Genomic DNA, 22,899 nt, shown 5'->3' on the forward strand with positions numbered 1-22,899 from the left:
AAGGGGTGCCTTAAAAAGTAGGTACAGCATGAGACATTTCATCTCAAAGTTAGGAGTTCAATCCTCACATTCAGTGTAGTTTACTTAAAAAAAAAGTTAAGTGAAAACTTAAAAGGTGGGAACATCAAAAGTGTTGCAAAGTGTGTGGGTGGGCATCCTTGACTTGGGGGCCAGATCTGAGACTCCACTTTTCTGTGTAAGGGCAGTTCCAGCTCTCCTATCTCCTGCGTGGCCACAGAAGAAGGCTCCGGAAGGCACATTTGTGCCATCGAACTCTGTCTGAGTGATGATTGACTGACACAGGCGGGTCAGTCAGGCATCTTTCAGCAGGAAATTCTATTTAAGGGAGAAATAGAATGTGACATAAACATGGGCTCACCACATGAAACAGAAGGATGGAGAAAATGCATCTGCTACTGACAGACTGAGGGAATGCATGGAAAAGAACACTGATGAGAGACACCAAGAGGCCAAATATCTTCCAGTCCTGAGTCCATGATTTCCTGAGGCACTAATTACAAATTCTCAGCCTGCTGGATGTCTTCCCTCCTACTGAAATCTAGCCACCTGGGTCAGCCACAGCCAGAAGACAATATCCGTGGAATAGTTTTGTTGGCCAGAAGTAGCACATCTTTTCTATACAGGGCCAGACAGTAAGTATTTTATCTTTGTGAGCTACATGTGAGTGTTTCTCTTCCCCTCCCATCCTCCTTCTCCCCTCCCCCTTGCCCAGTAGTCATACCTCTAGATGGACAGTCGTTCCGAATCAGACTGCCCGTTACAGTCAGGCAGGGACCTTTAAAAACATTCCATAAAGCCCAGAGCCCATCCTCAGAAATTCATTTGGTTGTTTATTAAGTGTTCATAATTCCATTTAAAGGAATTGAGTTGGGACAAACAGCTTCTGTGTCTCTCCTTTACTGTCACGCTGCTACCACACTCACAGCACTTCAGACACCACATGTGTATGTGTGGGTTGTGTCCTACACTAGGCCACTCCGGGACACTGTCTGGATATTCTACAATTTAACTCAATTCTCACACTACCTCCCTGCAGACAGTGTCAGTTCCCCCAGGTTAAGGGCTCAGTTTCACAAGACTCCTCCACTCCAGGTGCCATGCCAAGTCCGGTTTGTCACCTGTGCTTCTGACTGCCTGGCTATAAATCTGAACTTCCCACCACCCCTTGTTTGTTGTACCGATTTGCTAGAGCTGCTCACAAAACTCAAGGAAACAGTTTTGTTTACCAGTTTATGAAAGGATGTGATAAGAAGTGAGATGAACAGCCAGATAAAGAGATATGTAAGGTAAGGTCTGGGAGGGTCCCTCATGAAGGAGCTTCTGTGTGCATGGAGTTTGGGTGCAACAGAAATTTAATTTAATTGCAGTGAACACAATACAACAAAGCTTGGGAGAAGTTCCAAGATTAAAAATATGGGGCCTGTGTCTTTCATTGCCCTTTTCCGTATTGCTTTCCATCAAAACATACAAAGCTCCAAAACAAAAAAGAATCCTACTTGTTTTTGTCCACAAGTCTGGTTTTGCATCTTGACCCTATAATTCTCCCACTCCCCTCCTTCTGTCTTCTAAGGGAATTATGAAAGTGAGCAAAGGAAATAGAAGGCAGAAGAGACCATAAAAGAACCTGCACCAAGTGAGAGGGAAGGCAATGGAAACCTTGGTCTTAACCTAACTGTATAGAAAGCAGAGGGCTGGTAAAATCTAAGTATACAGGAAGCAGAAGATTGGGAGGGTAGCCTGGCTGAGAGTCGTTATGGCAACAATGTAGAACCGGTTCTGGAGAGTAATGCTGTAGCTGCAGTTGGGATATGTTCCTCCAGCGTCATAGCAGTGAGTCATGCCAGTACAATTTACAGTCTGATGGCAGTTGTTCTGGCCATTCCTGCAGATCCTATTGGGCAAGATATAGGTATCTGACACATTCTGGAAGAAGTTGTCCGAAAAGGTGTTTTCACGCTTACAGCTCCGTTCAAGATGATTGACACGAGACATTTCCATGTTCCACTGGACAGGACCTGCACTAATATGCTGAATTATAAATGTTTGAATACTGGTGGAGGGTTGAGCCCAAGCACCATGGGGAAGCACTGACCCCCATGATCCCTGCAGCAAAAGGAGGAGAGGAAAGGGTCCCAGAAGATCCAGCATCATCTCTTCTGTGTAGGAAGAGGGAAGAAAGTGAGAGAATGATAGTAGTAGAAGCAGTAAGAGCAAAATTATCATTCACAACCATTTAGATCTTCATTGCACCTTTCAAGATATCTTTCATCCATTTTTTAAAAACCATCTTCTTTCTGATGTGAGTCTCACAATTCTAGGAAGGACCTGAAGCCCAGGGAGGAGGAATGTAAAGTAAGATGACCATTTCTCTGACTGGCAGATCCTATTCTTCTCTTTGTCCTGTGCATATGCAGATACTTATCTCTTCCCTCCTCCATCCTGGAATATTTCTCCTCAATCTATTTAACCCGGACCTTCTGGCCATCATCACGGCTCTACTCTCCCCAGCCTCCACGCTTCTCCTCTTACCAGGTCTCCTTGCTGGTGCTCCTGCTGAGGACAGAGGCTGTGGTTGGTCCCAGGCTCAGAGGCTTTTGTCTGCTGTTCCTCTGCCAGGTATGCCAGCGTGGCCTGCGTGCAGCAGGGAAGGGTTCTGAGCCCTAGGAAAGAAGAAAGGGAAACCCAGGGCTTGGAAGATGCCCTTCTTGTGCACAGTGTGGATGAGACCCACACCCTCCAACTCACTGTTTAAAGCCAGTGTCCCTGCAGATGCAGGAAGACCAAGCTTCCTTAAAGGAACAAAGGAGAAGTGATTATTTCCTCAAAGAAGTGTGAGGAAATGAGGAATTCCTGACATGGACTGAGTGCTTTCTTTCCCATCTGAAGCTTCAGTGTTTGACACTCTATGATTTCAGTTCTTTTCTCCAAATACACCATGTAAATTTGATGTAAGAGTTGACCATGTACCTGGTAATGTTTTCAGTTCCAACAACAGACTTGAATGAATTATTCATGTACCTGCAAGTACTGGGCTACTCAGATTCAGGAGTTCATGATCTAATAAAAGAGAATATCAGGTAAATAGAGAAATGCACTGTATATTAATAACTGTAAAGAGTTCTTTTGGCTGAGTTAGAGGAGATGCCAGGGAGCTGTGAGGAGCTGGTAGAGAGAAGACCACAATACCTGAACTGAGTTTTGAGAATTAATTAGAAGTTAGGTGAAGAGGATGGTAAGGTCATCCCAAAGAGGGAACTGTGTGTAAAGAGGCAGTCAGACCCTTGGCTCTCAGACACATTTTGAAGGCATAAGCAAAACAGTTGTATAGGTGGCATTAAAAAGTTCTTCTTCATTGTTTTGTTCCCTAAATACCCCTTTTCTTTCTTTGAAAGATTCACCTATTTATTTGAGAGAGAGAGAAAGAGCATGAGTGGGTCAAGGGACAAAGGGAGAGAATCCCCAAGCATGTTCCCCATCAAGCATGTAGCCTGATCGGGCTCAGTACCACCAAAATAAGATCAGGACTTGAGCTGAAACCAAAACTCAGTTCAACTGAGTTATTTTCCTGGAGACAATTTCTTTCTGATGAGTCTCTTTCTTAGAACAAAAGATGAGTCTTTTGACTCACAAACAGATATAAATGGTTGTGTATGATAATTTTCCTCTTATGACTTCTATTACTATCATTGTCTCATTTTCTTCTCTCTTCCTACACAAAAGAGATGATGCTGGACCTTCTGGGACCCTTGTCTCTCCTCCTGTTGCTGCTGGGGTCATGGGGGCTAGTGCATCCACTATGTCACTCAGCTCAACCCTCCACCAGCGTTCAAAAGTTTACCATTTGGCATCTAAGAGCAAGTCCTGTCTAATGCAACAGTGCAATGAGTCTTGTCAATAATCGTATCTGGACCTGTATAGGTCAAAACCTTTCCTGCAGGACTCCTTATGATTAGGGAAAAGAAGGCTGGCTGCCTTTCTGAGGACAAAGCAAAAGGCGGACACCTCGCAATCTCCCCCTCACCCCCACTGGTGGGACAAATGTGACATTCTTTAAGAATGTCCCAACTATCTTAATGTTAATGGCTTGCTAAAAGGGAAAAACAACCTTGACACTAGCAAGGCTTCTGGTAGCAAGGCCTCTGGTATCCAGTATCTCTGTAGGTCCTTTTTAGCAAATGAAAGTTCTATTGAAACCTCCCTTTTCCTTACTTCCCCCACCCCCATGGTACATAACCTGCCATCCCTCACAACCCCGGGTAGCAGATCTTCCTGCCCACAGGTCCTGTCCCCATGCTTTAATAAACCACCATTTTGCACCAAAGATGTCTCAAGAATTCTTTCTTGGTCATCGGCTCCAGACCTTACCCCACTGAACCTCACCTAGATTCTAGAACTTCATCACTTATACAATGTGACTATTACCTGTAGTTGGCCCAACAGGACCTGCAGGCCTTGTGGGAATAACTGCCACCACAGTGCAAATCCTATTAACATGACTTCCTGCTATCACACTGGAGGGAGATATCCTGACTGCCGCTACAGTACTACTTCCCAGAACAGGTTCTACGTTGTTGCCTGGGACCCTCGTCAGCCAGGCTACTCTCCCAGTTGTCTGATTCCTGTAGGGTTAGACTAAGACTAAAGTTTCCATAATGGTCCTTCTTACTCGGTGCAGGTTTTCCCATGATCTCTTCTGACTTTTGTTTTCCTTTGTTGATTTCCATGGTTGCCATAGAGGAAAGAAGGAGGGGAGTGAGGAAATTAGGGGGCCATGAAGCCAGGCCAGAGTTTGGGACACAAACAAAGAGCATCCCTTGCTGCTTTGGAGCTCTGTGTGTTTTGAAGGAAGGCAATAGCCAAGAGGGCCAGGAAAGACCCAGGCCTCTTCATCTTTATAATCTTGGAACTTCTGCCAAGCTTTGTTGTATTTTGTTCACAGCAATAGAATCACTTTCTATTGTATTGTAATGACCTTGAGTGTGTGTGTTTGGGATGTCTTTCACATCATTGCCAGCCTGGAGCCATCTAGATGGCATTTGCCAATGTATTCAGGAGAACCGTCTGGGCCCTAGGCGAACTTTGAGGTTATTCAGCAACCTAAGGTTTCGGCTACTTCCCCCCCGCCCCCCCCCCCCCCCCCCCACTGCATCCCTGGGACTTTGGAGCAAGAATGTGCTCCATCGCTTCAAACTATGCTCAAGGCTTTTACTTATTTCCCTTGAAACCATGGTCCATGCTTGTTTGGAGGTGACAAGTACACCTCATAGTACGTGCACAGTATTTCACACACAGGTTCTCACCCTGACAACCGATACACTGTACATCTTTACTATTAGTTTCTGTATGTCATCAGATAGTGCATTAAATGTAAGTAGTACTACTGATAATAACTCACTGTAGCCATAGAGTCAATTCTCCCATGATCTATTGCGATGCAAGAAGAGAAAGCATAGATCAAGGGAAAAGAAAAAGCGCTGGGAATTGAAAACATCCTGCCCTCTTGAACACTGAAATATCACAGAAATCATGTTGTTTCAAAAACGTAGTTGATTTAACAACTGAAGGACAGCAATTAAGAGTCTGGCTGGTGGTGGGGCACTTGGGTGTCTCAGTGGGTTAAGCTGTTAAGCCCCTGCCATGGCCTCAGGCCATGATCTCTTGGTCACCTTGAGCCTTTTCTGCCTTCCTGCTCAGAGGAGAACCTGTTTTTCCCTCTTCTACCTCTCCCACCCTCTTGGGTACTTGCTTTCTCCTCTGTGTCTCTCAAATAAATAAAGTCACTAAAAAAAGAATTTGGCTGGGACTGAGAATTTAGGTCCTAGGTTCAGGGGAGGAAAAATAATTGTTCCTTACCATTTTAGGTTCTTGGCTGAAAACACCTACCCCTTAATAAAAAGTCAACTTAATAGGACAAAAACTATTTTAATATGTACATAATACTGGAGCCCCACAGAAACATTATTCTTAAAAGCAAGTAGCCAACTGAGTCTTATGGACCATCCTGATCCTATGGAAAGGATCGGGGTCTAGGGCTTCAAAAGGGGGGAAGGCAATTCAGAGAAAGGTGAGAGGAGAAAATATTTGGGAAAGAGTATTTGCCCTGCCAGGGAGATGACTCTCTCAGATGAAGGTGACCCATCTCATGGTTCAGTTCCCTGAACAGGCCTCTTTCTAATGTAAGTTTCCCCTACAAAAGAGTTACCTTTCCTCTGCTTTTAGAACTTCTCCTCTGTACTTTCTCACAATAAACAGCTTAACATAATTCTTATGCCAAAAAGGAATATTTGGGGTGGCCTATTCTGCTACCCCTCATACCTTTCCATTTCCTTGCCAACTACTAGCCTCACTGGGTTAACAGTCCAGGGTAAGTCAAAGTGCTTTGTAGACTGATCTGTCTTTGAGCAGCAGCCAAACAAAATGCCTGTCAGAAAGGCCGCATGCTGAAGTAGTTATGAGTGTGTCAGTTATCTGTGGTGCACAATGGTTCTTTCCAAACCACGCGATTCCTTTAACCGCTGTGCTAGCTGGCCTCCCCTTCCTTTATGCCACATCTTTATGTCAGGTCTTAGAAACAAAGACAGAAATATGAAGTTTCAGTTTTCAGGAGCCTGGATTCCAAGGGTGCTAAATACTCAAGGCCCCTCTCAGTGGGAAGACACAAGAAGGTCAGGACAACCTGGCACTTGAGAAAGTGGGTACCCAGTAGGGGACCTTCTCCCGTGGGACTTGAGTCCTCCAATTTAGAGCAGCTTTCATTCGTATTGATCTTATGCAGCACAACATTTACATCAGAGTGTCAAAGTATTCAAGCTAAGTGCGGGGGGAGTGGACAAAAGGATCCGTGTTCACATTTGGTAGGAACCAATGTAGGAACACAGCATCATCCTCAGGCGAAAGGGGTCTTCAGATGGCACAGATAAACCTGATCAGTAATCACAGTGGACTTATGTACTATATTAGATCACCTGGACATTTCAGCAGGTTCTTGGAGAAAGTAACCTAGTAAAAGGCTGCATTTCCTTTCATCAAACCACTCAGGGGCACCTGGGTGGCTCAGTGGGTGAAGCCTCTGCCGTTTCTCAGGTCATGATCCCAGGGCCCTGGGATCAAGCCCTGCATTGGGCTCTCTGCTCTGTAGGGAGCCTGTTTCCTCCTCTCTCTCTGCCTGCCTCTCTGCCTACTTGTGATCTTTGTCAAATACATTTAAAAAAATCTTTAAAAAAAGAAAAACCACTCAGTTACTCACTCTTACTCACCTAGTACTCAACTATGGTTATTTATATGTTAGGGAACACATAGATTGAAGAAATTGTGGAAGGGAATAAGAATGAGGATAATTTGGGGAAAATCTTTTATGCTCAGAAGTGTTAGTTCTAAGTAAATCGACCAGATCACGGTGGACTGTCAGGTTTGTGTTCCTTTCTGCATGCAATCATGTATTGTGGGAGAGTCGAGATAACTAATTAAATCAGATATTCATTTATATATATTCCTAAATCAGCTTCAATGATCTGACAGTCATTCTAGAAAGATACAACTGTGGCAAATCTTAGAAAGAATTTAACCAATGTTCCAGCAGCTCTCAACTCTGGTTTCATACAAAATTCACCTGGGAGTTTTAAAAAAAACAGTATCAATGACTCCATCCCTGTGATAGAGTAGAAAATACGTGTGGATTTCTGCCTCTGATTCCTGGCACAGAGCTCCTGAAACCCTTGTAAATTCCTAAGTGATAAGAGCGCTTGGAATATCTTTTGTTCTAAGAAAGAGACTCCTCTTTCTGACATGAGTCTCACAATTCTAGGAAGGAGCTAAATCCCAGGGAGGAGGAATGTGTGTTAAGATGACATTTCCTCTGACTGGCAGATCCTATTCTCTTTCCTCTGCACTTATGCAAAGAGAAACTTGTCTCTTCCCTCCTCCCTCCTAGAATATTTCTCCTCCATCTATGTGACCTGGACCTTCTGGCCATTGTCACGGCTCTACCCTCCCCAGCCCCCAGGCTTCTCCTCTTACCAGGTCTCCTTCCTGGTGCTCCTGCTGAGGACAGAGGCTGTGGTTAGTCCCAGGCTTAGAGGCTTTTGTCTGCTGTTCCTCTGCCAGGTATGCCAGCGTGGCCTGCGTGCAGCAGGGAAGGGTTCTGAGCCCTAGAAAAGAGGAAAGGGAAACCCAGGGCTTGGAAGATGCCCTTCTTGTGCACAGTGTGGATGAGACCCACACCCTCCAACTCACTGTTTAAAGCCAGTGTCCCTGCAGATGCAGGAAGACCAAGCCTCCTTAAAGGAACAAAGGAGAAGTGATAACTTCCTCAAAGAAGTGTGAGGAAATTATGAATTCCTGGTATGGGTTGAGTGTTTTCCTCCCTGAAACTTTACCATTTTGAGCTCCATGATTTCAGTATTTTAAGAGAAAACACACCACAAATACCTAAGGTTCTCCCAGTCCAGCTTGTCACCTGTGTTTCTGACTGCCTGGCTGTAAATCTGAGCTTCCCCCAACTCCCTTGTTTGTTTCATTACTTTCCTAGAGTGGCACATGGAACTCAAGGAAACTCTGATGGTTTATCAGCTTCTTAAAGAATATGATAAAGGAGACAGATGAGGAGTCAGATAAAAAGATACCTAGGGTAAGGTGGGAGGGTCTTAGTGAAGGAGTTTCTTTCTTCCTGGAGTTGGGGTGCATCATCACCTTCCCAGTATAGACGATATAGGCAAGATGTTAGGGTTTGAAGCCAATAGCCAAGAAAGAATTCTTGAGACATCTTTGGTGCAAAAAGGTGGTTTTTTGAAAGCATGTGGACCTGAGGCACTGAGGGCAGAAAGCTGCATAGAAAGTGGGTCATGAGGAATTAATTGCCCATTGACATAGCTTCAAGATGGGAGGAAGAGAAAGATAGCATAAGTCTCTAAGGAATTTTGGAAGGAAGATGTCCAGGACATCAAGGAGGCTAACTGTTGTTAAGAAAAGGTCATTTGTTACTGTGTAATGGAACCCTAGTCACGAGAACCTTCAGATGTATTTAGGTGAGCCATATGTTTGGGGAATGATTGCCAAGATATATCTTCCAGAGTGAGACAAGGGTAGTTTCCAAGGGAATTTTTAGTGTGAAGGTAGGTGTACAAGATCCTGGGTGGTTGGGATAATGACAAGCTAAGATTGCTTTTTGTCCTTAGTAAACTGTCAACATGTAAGCAGGTCACTTCCCACATGAATGTCACTCTGCCTGTTCCAAGGACTGGTCAATGGGTTGTAGGAAGAATGGAAATTTAAGTTTTCTTTTGCCTTTGTTTCCCACATCACTTGCATCATCACTAGAGATTCAGTCTTGGAGGATAGTGTGGAGGAAAAGCAATCTTATTCTTCTCTCCTTTCTTCTCAGCTATGGCCTTTATAACATAAGACAGATTAACAAAAGAAAAACAAACAAGCTTATTAGCATGGATATCTCATATATGCATGACAGAAATGCAGGGACTGGTGTGAAATATGGCGATGTTGGAGTCCAGGAGTGAATGATCAAGAAAGATCTCTTGAAGCATCTTTGGTACAAAAATGGTGGTTTTTAATTAAGGAATGTACTGGGACAGGACTCGTGGTCAGAAAGAGCTACACTGGGGTTGATTCTCTACTCTTAAGATAGGGTGGGGTTAGCAATAGCCAAGTCTCTCAGGAATTTGGAAGTAAGGGTTTTAGGGCCTTGCAGGCCTAGCTGCTGTTAAGATGACGTCATTCACTAGGGTGTAGTACAACTTGAGTCTTAAGACCCTTCAGATGTCTGTCAGTGGGCCATAGGCTTGAAGGATGATTGCTCACATATAGCTTAACGTAGAAATAAATGAGTTTCCAAAGGGATTTTTATATGTTAAAGGGCTCTTACAAGATCCAGGGGGTTGGGCTAAGGTCAGGCTAAGGTTACCTTTTCCTTTAGCAAAGTATTAAAATTGAGGCAGCTGAGCTCTTTCAAGAAGAGCTGTCTGCCTGTCCCGAGTACTTGTCCATGGGTTGCATGTTGTAAGGAAATTTAATTATCTTTCTACATTTCCTCTGCCTTTGTTCTTCACATCAGGAAGAGTCATTCAAAGAGGTGAGGAGACCTTGGGCTGACAGACCCTCTTCAGCTAAAAGAAAGAAAGAAGAGTGTGGGGAAGGCAGGCTCTAGGAAGGTAACAAGGGAAAGTAGAGTAAACAAAGGTAAGGTTTGTTAAGCAGAGTTAAGTCTGTGCCTTCCTTTTTTTTTTAAGATTTTATTTATTTATTTGACAGACAGCGATCACAAGTAGGCAGAGAAGCAGGCAGAGAGAGAGGGAAGTAGGCTCCCTGCTGAGCAGAGAGCCTGATGCCAGGCTTGTTCCCAGGATCCTGGAATCATGACCAGAGCCGAAGGCAGAGACTTTAACCCACTGAGCTACCCAGGCACCCCAAGTCTGTGCCTTCTTGATTGGTAAGAGTTTCTTGTGGCTTAGAGGCATGTTTATCTTGTTACTAGGCACAGGGAAACACCTTAGGGAATAGATATTTTCTCTATGATGATAAATGTCTCTTATTTGTAAGTGGGTGATTTATAGGCTACTTTCAGAATTTCTCCTTGTCTTCTGTTTCTCAATATAATCAGCTCAAAATCATCTGTTGCCAAAGAACCATTTTTTTAGGTGTTACATTCCGGTCTCCTATAGGAAAGAGTCTGTTGGCCTAACTTGAATCTCCTGACCAACACTTGACTCATTAGAGGGGATTTGAAACCTTGGGATGACCCCACCAACACTACACAGAAGCAGGGGAGGAACAGTTCCCAAATGGAAATGAATATGCAGCTATCCAAATGGGGTGGAGGGAGTGGATGTGTGAAAACCAAAGCAACAGCACAAAGCTGTTATATTAATTGTGTTTAAATCCATTTTCCTACCATATGATATTCACTACCATCTTTTAACCCATTAATAAAAGGAATTTTTAGAGCTTCTAAAATGTATTGTGAGAACTTACTGTGGGAGACCAGAACAGATGACTGGAATATAAGTATAGGCAACCAGAACAGAGTAACACAAACTATGCCACTACATTTGTTTTTGTTTTATTTGTTTTTCTGGGGTTCTTTTTCCATTTTTTTAGAGAGATAGTTTGTGAGAGATAGCTCAGGTGACAGAGGAAGAGGGAGAGAGAATCCCAAGCAAGCTCCACACTCATGACAGAGCTGGATGTGGGGCTCGATCTCATGACCCTGAGATCATGACCCGAGCCAAAACTCAGAGCCAACACTTAAGAGACTGAGTCATCCAGGTGCCCCACACCAGACATTTTGAGGTAGCTTTTATCAACTGAGAAAAAAGATCAGTATTCCTCATCTTTATATTGATTCTTGATACAGAACAACTGGTTTAACACTAATCTCTTCTGAGTTTGGTTACTACAAGTCATCATCTCCTCAGTATCTGCCCATCCCCGGGTGCACTGAAAAATTGTAAAGCTGAGGAGCTTTTCTTGAAAAATTATGACTAGCCAGATTCTTTGGCTACTCATGGGGGCTAGATGTCTAGGACTAGGAAAACTGAAAATGTTATGATCTTGGCCTTTTCTCCAAGTGTTTCAAGACTGGAGTCATTCAACAATACAGGAGGCTAAAGAACACAAGGTACTTTAGTGTTCCACATTTCTCCTCCCCATATCTGCTGGAGGCAAAATTGTATGAAGTGAAGGTTTATCCTTCTCTGTATCATTCTTCCCCATTTAGCAAACAGAATTCTCATGGACATTACTTACTTGTGTCCTCAACGTTTCCTTCTGCAATTTACTTCTTCTTTCCTCCAACAAAACTTAAGTCTTAAGACCCATTCTTGAAGGTTACCATTTAACATCCCATATCTACTCTATACCTCAGCCTAGTGAAAATGATTATTATTAGAAACCCCATTTTTGCCATTATCTTCTTTCTTTTCTGTTTCTTTTTTTTTAATTAACATATAATGTGTTATTTTCTGCCATTATCTTCTACTTAGTTTATTATGCCTCGGGAAACATAATGACTTAACCTATCTAAAATGCATGCGTTTCCTTAGAGACATGTTTAAGGAATGAGTCGAATGACATACATCTTCAGCCTACACTGTGCGCCCATCATCTCCAAGCACAATGTGTATCAAACAGCCTGGGACACCTCCACCAATCACACAACATATAACATTTGTGAATGTCACACACGTTGGAGTGACATAATTTATTTAGGGAAGGAAGACCATTCAGGTTTGGTCAGTGTAATGAGAGTCACTTTCAGGAACATGCCTGGTTCAGTAAAACAGAGAAGCCACATAGAGCCTAATCTTAAAAAACTGGAGCAAATCAGATACATGAGGGCATAGGAATACTCCAGGAAGAGAAACTGTGAGTGGTTTTGATAGGAAACAAGCATAACTCTAAGGAGCTGGAAAATGTTGGCACACAAATGCAAAGGATGAAGTAGCAAGGACTGTTGACCGAGGCACGGCCTCCCACTTGGGAAGTATTGGACACTCTACTCGGACCTCTGGGTATGGGTAGACTTTCTATTTTTTGATGTCTAACAACTGGATGTCCTCTATGCCATCGACATACCCATTCACGCCACAGTGGAATTCAATGTAGTTGTAGCCGCTGTGCTCTCTGTAGCTCTTTTGGTTGCCCTCCTGGTAGCACTGGAGTATTTTGAAGGGATGCTGGGCCCATATGTATACATTTCTGTTAATGGTCTCTCCACTTCCTGAGGCAAATATGCTCGATTTTGTGTCAAAAGGTATAGATGAAGATGTGATAGTTCCTGTCTTGTGGAGCTTCTCTTTCCCTCATGAGATCATTGCATTTGTAGTCACTGAGTTTCCAGCTTGTGCTCAGGTAGTGCTGTTTCATGAATTCCCTCCAGGAAAGGTTCTGGCTGTGTACAAGCAGCCCACCTAGGGGAAACAGCAGGGTCAAGAGAGGGCCTAGGACCTTTAGAGAGGATGCCATCTCAGTCACCAGAGCCACCTGTGGGTCTGCAGGGAAGAAAGAGGAAAGCATTATCTCAACACTGAAGTAAGAGTTGACCTGCACCTTAAAATTCCTTTCTTGCCAGTGTAGACACTGGCACCCAACTTTACCATTTTGTTCCCAGGCTTGAAGAGGATAAATCTCATTAGGTAGTTAAATTTATGAGAACTAAAAATATGCTAGAGCCTGACTGAGACAAACACGAAAATGGTCCAAAATAGACAAAGTTTATTTTGAGAATTTCAAACACCTGCTGGCTGGCAGGTGTTTCTTCTACCCAAGCAGAGGAACTCATCACCCTCTAGCTAACTCTGTCCAACAGTCCAGATTATTTCTCTAAAGCGTGTGGCTGTAAAAGAAAATGGCAATTTATGGTTTGTGGTTATGAAGTGGAAAGTGTTGTCACCACTTAAGCGAATGAGGAGGTTAGGTGAAGACTTGGGTGATATTTTCCAAGCAACAAGGCTCGGTTCCCTCAAACCCCAGGCTACAGTTACATTGATTCTGCAAAACAATGTTTATCTGATCCTGATTTCCTTAGAGTACTTCCCCAAAGCCTGTGTGAAATCTCTTATCACTTCTGACTACCTATGTACTTACTCAGTGGACACTTATCACATTATCATAATTAAAAATCTTCTTGATTTGGTTTCAGAATGCAATCATATAGGAACTCAAGTTTTGAAATATTGTTCTGATCAATCAAGTTCCAAGTTTGGGACTGCCCTCACAAGAGCTACTCAGGTCAAAATGAAGGTACAGTGTTGTTTGTAAACAATAGGTTGTTTCGGATGAGGCATGCAGCTGATCCTGTGGAATCTCTAACCTGGTTCTCAAGCCCTATGTCCACAAATGGGGTTAAGAACATCTGCTTCAAAGACCTGTGAGCATCTAATGAGATATGTCAGTGAGAGCACTTCTCAGAATGGTGTAGGGACCCAGGACAGCCCACCCCAAAAGGTGTCCCAATGGCATATTGATCATTTTGAATTGAATCTATTTGGAAAACAGACAGGGCAAGGGTACTCAGACCCTCTTCTGTCCCCTCAAAGCAGAAATTGAATCTCTCCTGTGAATGGTACCCACCCTGTACTAAGAAATAAAAAGACATTCCTATCACCAGAAATAGGGATTTTACTTATTTTTTTTTTATTTTTTAATTTTTTATATGAGCTCTAGGCCCAATGTGGGGCTTCAACTCATAACCCTGAGATCAAGAGTCACATGTTCCATTGAGTGAGGCAGCCAGGCACCCTACAAGTGACAGGGATTTTAAAGCCAAGAGAGCTATAAAAACAAACTTCCTTGCTTTTTACTAATCTACTACCTCAGCCCAGAATGTGCTTGGAATTCCTTACTAATTAGCACTCCCCAACATTTGTTTTGTCTCTCCTGTCAATTCCTCACAAATCGATTGTCTCATTATTTAGAATGTCGAAAAACAGCCTGCCTCCGTCATTTCCTTGGGATTCCAATTTCATTATTGGGCCTCTATGTGCACATTATGAAACTTTGCTTTTTTTTTTCTTCTATTAAATCTGTCTGGTGTCAACTTAATCATAAACTGGCTGGAAGAATCTTGAATGGTAGAGGGAAATTTTTTTCGTCTTCTATCGTGTGAAGTGCTATATCATGTACAGAAGACAGAGGAGGCACATTCACATCTGGGCCACCCTGTACCTGACCCAAAGGTCCTACCCAGCTTAGAAGACCAGGAGTCAAGCTGCTTCAATGTATTCTGCTTGGGAAGATTGGGGAGGAAGTGGGAATAGGGGTGGATGGGTTGAAGGGAGACACTGCTTCACTTGGATTGATACTGAGTTGAATTCAGGTCTTTGCTTCTTATAAATTTGGATCACTTTCCAACCTTACCTCTCCCATCTAGAAGTTCAGTGAGACACTTTGCAATGTTTCTGGGCCTTTTTCCTCAAGCATGTGTAGCACCGGCCCTAACTCAACTCACCCTGTTCAGATCCAACACTCAGGTGTCACTGGTTGAGGAAATCAATATGTGGGTCTGAAGAGCCGAGAGTCAGGAAGTCTGCAGTTGTGAAAAAGGAATAGTAGTGAGAGGTACAGCACTCCAACTGATTAGTAGCCTGTCAGGGGTGGGGGACAGCCTTCCTAGGTGAACCTGTTCTGTGTCTTCTCATCTAGAACACTTAAGTTCCCTCTGGGAATAGCCTGGAGCAAAGGTGTCCAATATCAAAGCCTCTTTTCTGGGTACAGAGGAATGACAAAACTCTGGGGAGGGGTAACACTAGAGAAGGGTAATCTGAACTTATCAGGAAATAATCAGAGATCTAGTTCCTAAAGTCACTTCCCTATAAACCTCTGGGGAAAAGTCCCCAGATGACTAGGGGTTTGTGTCAATGAGAACTTCAGTGGAAAACAAGCAAAGAAACAGCAAACAACAAAAACAAAACAAACACCTCTGGTGTTGTGAACTGTGGAATCTTCATCGAGGGGGGAGAGTATGTAGTCAAAGACTCAATTTGTGGATGAAGTGGGATCCTTGAGTGTGTTTCCTATCAGTGCACCTAAGCCACCTTGGTTGAGTTTCTCACAGGGCCACCTTACATTCATATATAGTCATGAAGGGTAGCAGAGTTTGCTACTCCAAATGTTACCTCTTGGGCAGAAGGATGATTTTGAGCTGGTGATTTTTAAGAAACACCAACACAGGAGAAGCTCTGAAACCAGAGTGGAAATAAGCCTTTTTAAAGGAATATTTACATTAATAAAGGAAATTTCCATATGTAAAAGGAAATTTCCATTTGAACGTTTATGTCCCACTTAGTATCAGAAAGAGGAGCATGACTTTACAAATCCAAGAAACTCTTATCAATGAAAATAAAGAAGAAAGAAGAAAGAAAAGAAAGAAAGAGAGAGGAAGAGAAAGAAAGAGAAGGAATGAAAAAAAAGAAAGAAAAGAAGAGGAATAAACCAAAGGAAGGGAGGAAGGAAGGAAGGAAGGAAGGAAGGAAGGAGAAAGATAGGGAAAAAACCCTGTTATCAATGCAGAAGCCTTAGATTTAAATATACCTAACAAATATTACCATTGTTGTGCTCGCTTCGGCAGCACATATACTAAAAACAAATATTACCATTGTTGGCTGGGTTTTTCCTGGTAACCTCCATAATTGTCCACCCCACCCTCATTCCAACATCTTCCTTTTGTCCTTAGCTGAAGATGGCATTCAAGATGATGCGTTGAGCCATTTGGGGACATTTTACTCAGTTTTTGTGGATATCTCCAACATACATACATACATACAGGAGATATATGCTCTTTGTTTTGCTTTTCCCAATCTCTTTTTATTACAGCGGTAATAAAAGAACCTGGTAGATATCCACCAAAAATTGTAAGGAAACATACTTAAGAACACAACACACAGAGCAGGACACAAGACAAACCACAGCACAAAGGAGATAACAGAAGGATGTAGTAAGTTAACGAACCAAACTCGAAGTCAGTCTGTGGGTGCACAGTTGAGATAAGGCCTTGGTCAGGTCTGGGTCAGCTCTGGGTGGTCACTGCTTCCTACGATCCAGCAGGAAAAGATCTCAGTTCTGTTTGAAGATCTATGGGGTAGAACCTTCAGGGACAGTTGCTTTTTTAAGTGGTCAGACATCCAGGGCTCAGGTCTGAATATTCTTTTTTTTTTTTTTTTTTTTTAGTATTGGCCAAAAATTTTTTTATTCCCCTCTCCATTTTTTTTTTTTTTTCCTTTCTGGTGGGTTAAAGAATTGTTTTAGGGGCTGCATTTCCTTTGTAACATCATCTGTATTTTTTTTTAATTTGTTTATTTTCAGCGTAACAGTGTTCATTGTTTTTGCACCACACCCAGGGCAACATGCAGTACGTGCCCTCCCTATTACCCGCCACCTGGTTCCTCAACCTCCAACACCCCCACCCCTTCAAAACCCTCTGGTTGTTTTTCAGAGTCCATAGTCTCCCATGGTTCATCTCCCCTTCCAGTTTCCCTCAACTCCCTCTCCTTTCCATCTCCCCATGTCCTCCATGTTATTTGTTATGCTCCACAAATAAGTGAAACCATATGATATTTAACTCTCTCTGCTTGACTTATTTCACTCAGCATCATCTCTTCCAGTCCCATCCATGTTGCTACAAAAGTTGGGTATTCATCCTTTCTGATGGAGGCATAATACTCCATTGTGTATATGGACCACATCTTCCTTATCCATTCATCCGTTGAAGGGCATCTTGGTTCTTTCCACAGTTTGGCGACTGTGGCCATTGCTGCAATAAACATTGGGGTACAGATGGCTCTTCTTTTCACTACATCTGTATCTTTGGGGTAAATACCCAGCAGTGCAATTGCAGGGTCATAGGGAAGCTCTATTCTTAATTTCTTCAGGAATCTCCACACTGTTCTCCAAAGTGGCTGCACTAACTTGCATTCCCACCAACAGTGTAAGAGGGTTCCTCTTTCTCCACATCCTCTCCAACACACGCTGTTTCCTGTCTTGCTAATTTTGGCCATTCCAACTGGTGTCAGGTGGTGTCTCAATGTGGTTTTAATTTGAATCTCCCTGATGGCTAGTGATGATGAACATTTTTTCATGTGTCTGATAAGTCTGAATATTCTGACATTGTGCTGACAAATCCATCCCTTTCTAAAGGGATTGAATCAGTCTCAGGCCCCTGCAGACCTCTTCTGGTTCTGCTCCTCATTCGTTCTAGGATGTCAGCGACACTGGGCCCAGGGAATATCTCCTAGCTGCAGTACCTTAAACTTCTTGTCATAGCTTGACCCAGGCTGCTTCTTGACACGGGTCCCACTTGACATGAGAGACTCCATTTTGCTCTCTGCCTGTCACCACATGATTCCTCCTGGGAAATTCAGTAAGGGCCATGCACGAATCAAATATATCTTAAAGCAGATAGCAGTTCTAGTTTGGTAACATAGCAAAAGACATATTTAGGTAATTCAATCAAGTGTTCAATAGAAACAAAAAGACAATTTATTTATATTTGATGAGACTGCAGATGGAGAGGGAGAGAATCTCAAGCAGACTCCTGGCTAAGAAAAGAGCTCCACACAGGTCTTAATTCCACCACCCTGACATCATGGCCTGAGTCAATACCAAGAGTCTGAAGCTTCACCAACCAAGCCACCTAAGTGCCCCTAAAATCTTTTCTTTTCCATTTTTCTGACCATAGGACTATTTCATTTGCTACTGCCCATGAGTCAGTAAAAATATATATGGTGCTTGATTCTCCTCTATTGCTTTTCTTACAGCCAATAGTACTGCTTTTAATTCTGCAAGTTGTACCCATTGAGTCTTACCTTCTTCTCTGAGGAGCAGCTCATCCTGAGGTCTCAGTGCTGCAGCTGTGCATTCTGATTCTCCAGAAACTTTGGACTCTGATCTGTCTGTAAACCAGGAAGTTGATAGACCTTAAGAGCAGGATGGGCCCCATTTCCCTAGGTTTCGAGTATGGATTTGCCCTTCCCTCAGAATGAATTCCCACAGGTCTGCTTCAGTCTTATGTATCTCCTCGGTGAAGAGTTCTGGTTGTCCCTGGAAAGAGGTGTCCCTTTCTTGGATATACCATTTCCAAGTTAGCAATTTCTTTTTTTTTTTAATTACTTGACTTATTTTCAGTGTAACAGTACTCATTGTTTTTGCAACACACCCAGTGCTCCATGCAATACATGCCCTCTATATTACCCTTCACCTGGTTCCCCAACCTCCCACCCCCCGCCCCTTCAAAAACCCTCAGGTTGTTTTTCAGAGTCCATAGTCTCTCATGGTTCATCTCCCCTTCCAATTTCCCTCAACTCCTTTCTCCTCTCCATCTCCCCATGTCCTCCATGTTCTTTGTTATGCTCCACAAATAAGTGAAACCATATGATACTTGACTCTCTCTGCTTGACTTATTTCACTCAGCATCATCTCTTCCAGTCCCATCCATGTTGCTACAAAAGTTGGGTATTCATCCTTTCTGATGGAAGCATAATACTTCATAGTGTATATGGACCACATCTTCCTTATCCATTCATCCGTTGAAGGGCATCTTGGTTCTTTCCACAGTTTGGCGACCGTGGCCATTGCTGCTATAAACATGGGGGTACAGATGGCTCTTCTTTTCACTACATCTGTATCTTTGGGGTAAATACCCAGCAGTGCAATTGCAGGGTCATAGGGAAGCTCTATTCTTAATTTCTTCAGGAATCTCCACACTGTTCTCCAAAGTGGCTGCACCAACTGCATTCCCATCAACAGTGTAAGAGGGTTCCCCTTTTTCCACATCCTCTCCAACACACGTTGTTTCCTGTCTTGCTAATTTTGGCCATTCCAACTGGTGTAAGGTGATATCTCAATGTGGTTTTAATTTGAATCTCCCTGATGGCTAGTGATGATGAACATTTTTTCATGTGTCTGATAGCCATTTATATGTCTTCATTGGAGAAGTATCTGTTCATATCTTCTGCCCATTCCTGATTTCAAGATTTACTACAAAGCTGTGATCACCAAGACAGCATGGTACTGGCATAAAAACAGACACATAGACCATTGGAACAGAGTGGAGAGCCCAGATATGGACCCTCAACTCTATGGTCAAATAATCTTCGACAAAACAGGAAAAAATATACAATGGAAAAAAGACAGTCTCTTCAATAAATGTTGCTGGGAAAACTGGACAGCTATATGTAGAAGAATGAAACTCACCCATTCTCTTACACCGTACACAAAGATAAACTCAAAATGGATAAAAGACCTCAACGTGAGACAGGAATCCATCAGAATCCTAGAGGAGAACATAGGCAGTAACCTCTTCGATATCAGGCACAGCAACTTCTTTCAAGATATGTCTCCAAAGGCAAAGGAAACAAAAGTGAAAATGAACTTTTGGGACTTCATCAAGATCAAAACCTTCTGCACAGCAAAAGAAACAGTCAACAAAACAAAAAGGCAACCCACGGAATGGGAGAAGTTATTTGCAAATGACAGTACAGACAAAAGGTTGATATCCAGGATCTATAAAGAACTCCTCAAACTCAACACACACAAAACAGATAATCATTTCAAAAAATGGGCAGATGATATGAACAGACACTTCTCCAAGTTTGTGATTTCAAATCAATTTGGATACCTGGTAGTTCTTCCAGGCTCAGTTTCATCCAATGGAGCAACAGTAATGAGTGCACTCTCATATCTTGTTTTCCCATTAGGGGCTCTGTACTTCTTAACCTTTGTAGAGTCATCATATATATTTTTCAAATATTGAATATTTATGTTCTGACCATGGGAACTCTGTAATCCAAAATTCTAAGGTTAGAAAATTAGGCTTATGTTCTTTCTTTGTTCATGAGACCACGTACCATATTCTATACTCATTGATAATTCTGTTTGGAATGGTTTTCCCGGTGCTGGATAGTATATTGTTTGAAATATCTTAATGAAATCCTATAATGTATTTAAAACTTGTTGTTCTGTCCATTCAAAATCTGTGCTTTTCTAGTTGTTTTACATGTGGGATTAAAAATTACACTGATGCATGCTATGGGTGACTCTAAGATCCAAAAAGGCCTATAAGTCTCTGGGCCTCTGTTTTATCTTTAGGAGATCTCATTGGTTGTATTTTACCTATTCCTTTGCTCCTAACTTCCTCCCTTCAGAAGACCATTGAATTCCTAGAAAATTGCAATGAATGTCTGGGCCTGATGTGTTTTTCTTTTTTTTTTTTTTAAGGTTTTATTTATTTATTTGACAGACAGGGAACACAAGTAGCCAGAGAGGCAGGCAGAGAGAGAGGAGAAAGCAGGATCCCGACTGAGCAGAGAGCCTGATGTGTGGCTTGATCCCTGGATGCGAGATCATGACCTGAGCCAAAGGCAGAGGCTTAACCCACTGAGCCACCCAGGCACACCCTGATGTTTTTTTCTATCATTAATAGTCAATCCCTCTTCCCTTAAATGTTGTATTAACTTTTCCTTTTCTTATCTAAATCACTCCTTATCATTATTAGTCATTATTAGGCCATCAGTATAGGATATTACTAGAGATTTCTACAGTGATTGAGCTCCATATAAGGAGTTACCAGTTGACATCAGGTATATGTTTTGACAAAGTTGTGTTCTAATCATCAGAAGCTCAGCTTGAGTGTATTCTCTACCTTCTGCTACTTCCACAGGTTTTCCTTGTCCATTACTATTATCTAATGGGTTCTTTTCCTTGTAATTATAGTATTGCTGTGATAATCCCCCCCCACCCCCGCCACGGTTTCATAGTCTCCTGGATCCTCAGGATGGCAATCCCCGGGTCTTGCCTTCGGCTCAGGTCATGATCTCAGGGTCCTGGAATCGAGTCCCGCATCGGGCTCTCTGCTCGGCGGGGAGACTGCTTCCCTCTCACACTCTCTGTCTGCCTCTCTGCCTACTTGTGATCTCTCTCTGTCAAATAAATAAATAAAATCCTTAAAAAAATGTTAAAAAAAAAGAGTTTAGCGTCATCTTTTAAACTTAAATGATTCATTGATTTGGCCTTACTCATTACTTCATTAGCTAAACAAAGCTTTATTAGCTTCATTACTTTGCTGCTTTGCCTGTCCTGGTCTAGCTGTGAATTGGTTGCACCAGTAAGATGAGAACCTCTGCGATGGGCCCTCAGGACACTTAGGGATTTACATTTCTAGGATCCTTCAGATCCATGATTACATTTCCCAGGGTCCTGGTTGTGAGTTTTTTCCTAACTTCTAACTCCATGGGGTACCATTGTCTTCTATACAAAGTACAGCATCAGGCCTGTTGGCCCTTTACACTAAACTTTTTAGGCATTTACCTAGGACCCACATCTTTTCCCTTTTTGTAACCTAGCAGCTGCTATATACAATTTCTTAACTATGTACAGCTCTATTTCCCACTTATCCCTGGGATATTTCTACAGATATTTCCACAGCTTTTGTTCACATCTTTCTTCCAAGTTGTAGATTAATTTGGCCAGTAGTGACCTGTATCATTGCAATGTCCCCGATGCTTTAAGTTTTCTAGTCTTCCAAGAGCCTTTCTGAGGCAATCTCCCTTGGTCTCAGCTTTGGCCAGTTTCACCTCATGCCCCACACGCAGAGGCATAAGTCCCAGACCAGATTCTGCTGCCAACTGCTTCTTGCATAGAGCTGGTCTCTGTTTCACCTGGCACTGCCTGATCCTTAAGATTTCGTGCTCAGTGTGGCGTTCAGAAGGTCTATGTTCACACAAAGTATTCCATAGTTTTTTATTTTGCTCCATTCAAGACTTTAGTAGTCTTTCTGATCTACTAGGTTTTCTTTTCTTTCTTTCTTTTTTTTTTTAAAGATTTTATTTATTTATTTGACAGTCAGAGATCACAAGTAGGCAGAGAGGCCAGCAGAGAGAGAGAGGAAGCAGGCTTCCTGCTGAGCAGAGAGCCCGATGCAGGGCTCGATCCCAGTACACTGAGATCATGATCTGAGCCGAAGGCAGAGGCTTAACCCACCGAGCCACCCAGGAGCACCTCTACTAGGTTTTCTAACACATGATTAGTCAATGGCATGGAATCCTGCCGACTATGCCAACCTCATGAACACACTCTGAAGGCCCAAACATGAGCTGTGTCTTTCCACAATGACAGCTTTAGTCAATCATAAAGCAAAATTAAATCACAATTATAAACCAGGTTCAGGGTTCCAAACTCAATTACATTTCACCATGTGATTCACCTTGGCTTCTTACACAGCACACATACCAGGGCAGACGACAAACCACAGCACAAAACAGATAAAAGAAGACTGTAATAAGTTAACAAACCAAACTCGGAGTCAGTGTGTGGGTGCACAGCTGAGATATGGCCTCAGTCGTGTGCTGGTCTGCTCTGGGCACTCACTACTTCCTA

General features: G+C 42.7%; 1 pseudogene; it reads right to left on the bottom strand.

The window, feature by feature from the left end:
- Positions 1–1,722: 1,722 nt before the first annotated feature.
- Positions 1,723–15,159, bottom strand: LOC123943536 (annotated as a pseudogene).
- Positions 15,160–22,899: the final 7,740 nt, after the last annotated feature.

Source organism: Meles meles, chromosome 6 (assembly GCF_922984935.1).
Source record: "Meles meles chromosome 6, mMelMel3.1 paternal haplotype, whole genome shotgun sequence".
In the NCBI taxonomy this organism is placed as follows: Eukaryota; Metazoa; Chordata; class Mammalia; order Carnivora; family Mustelidae; genus Meles; species Meles meles.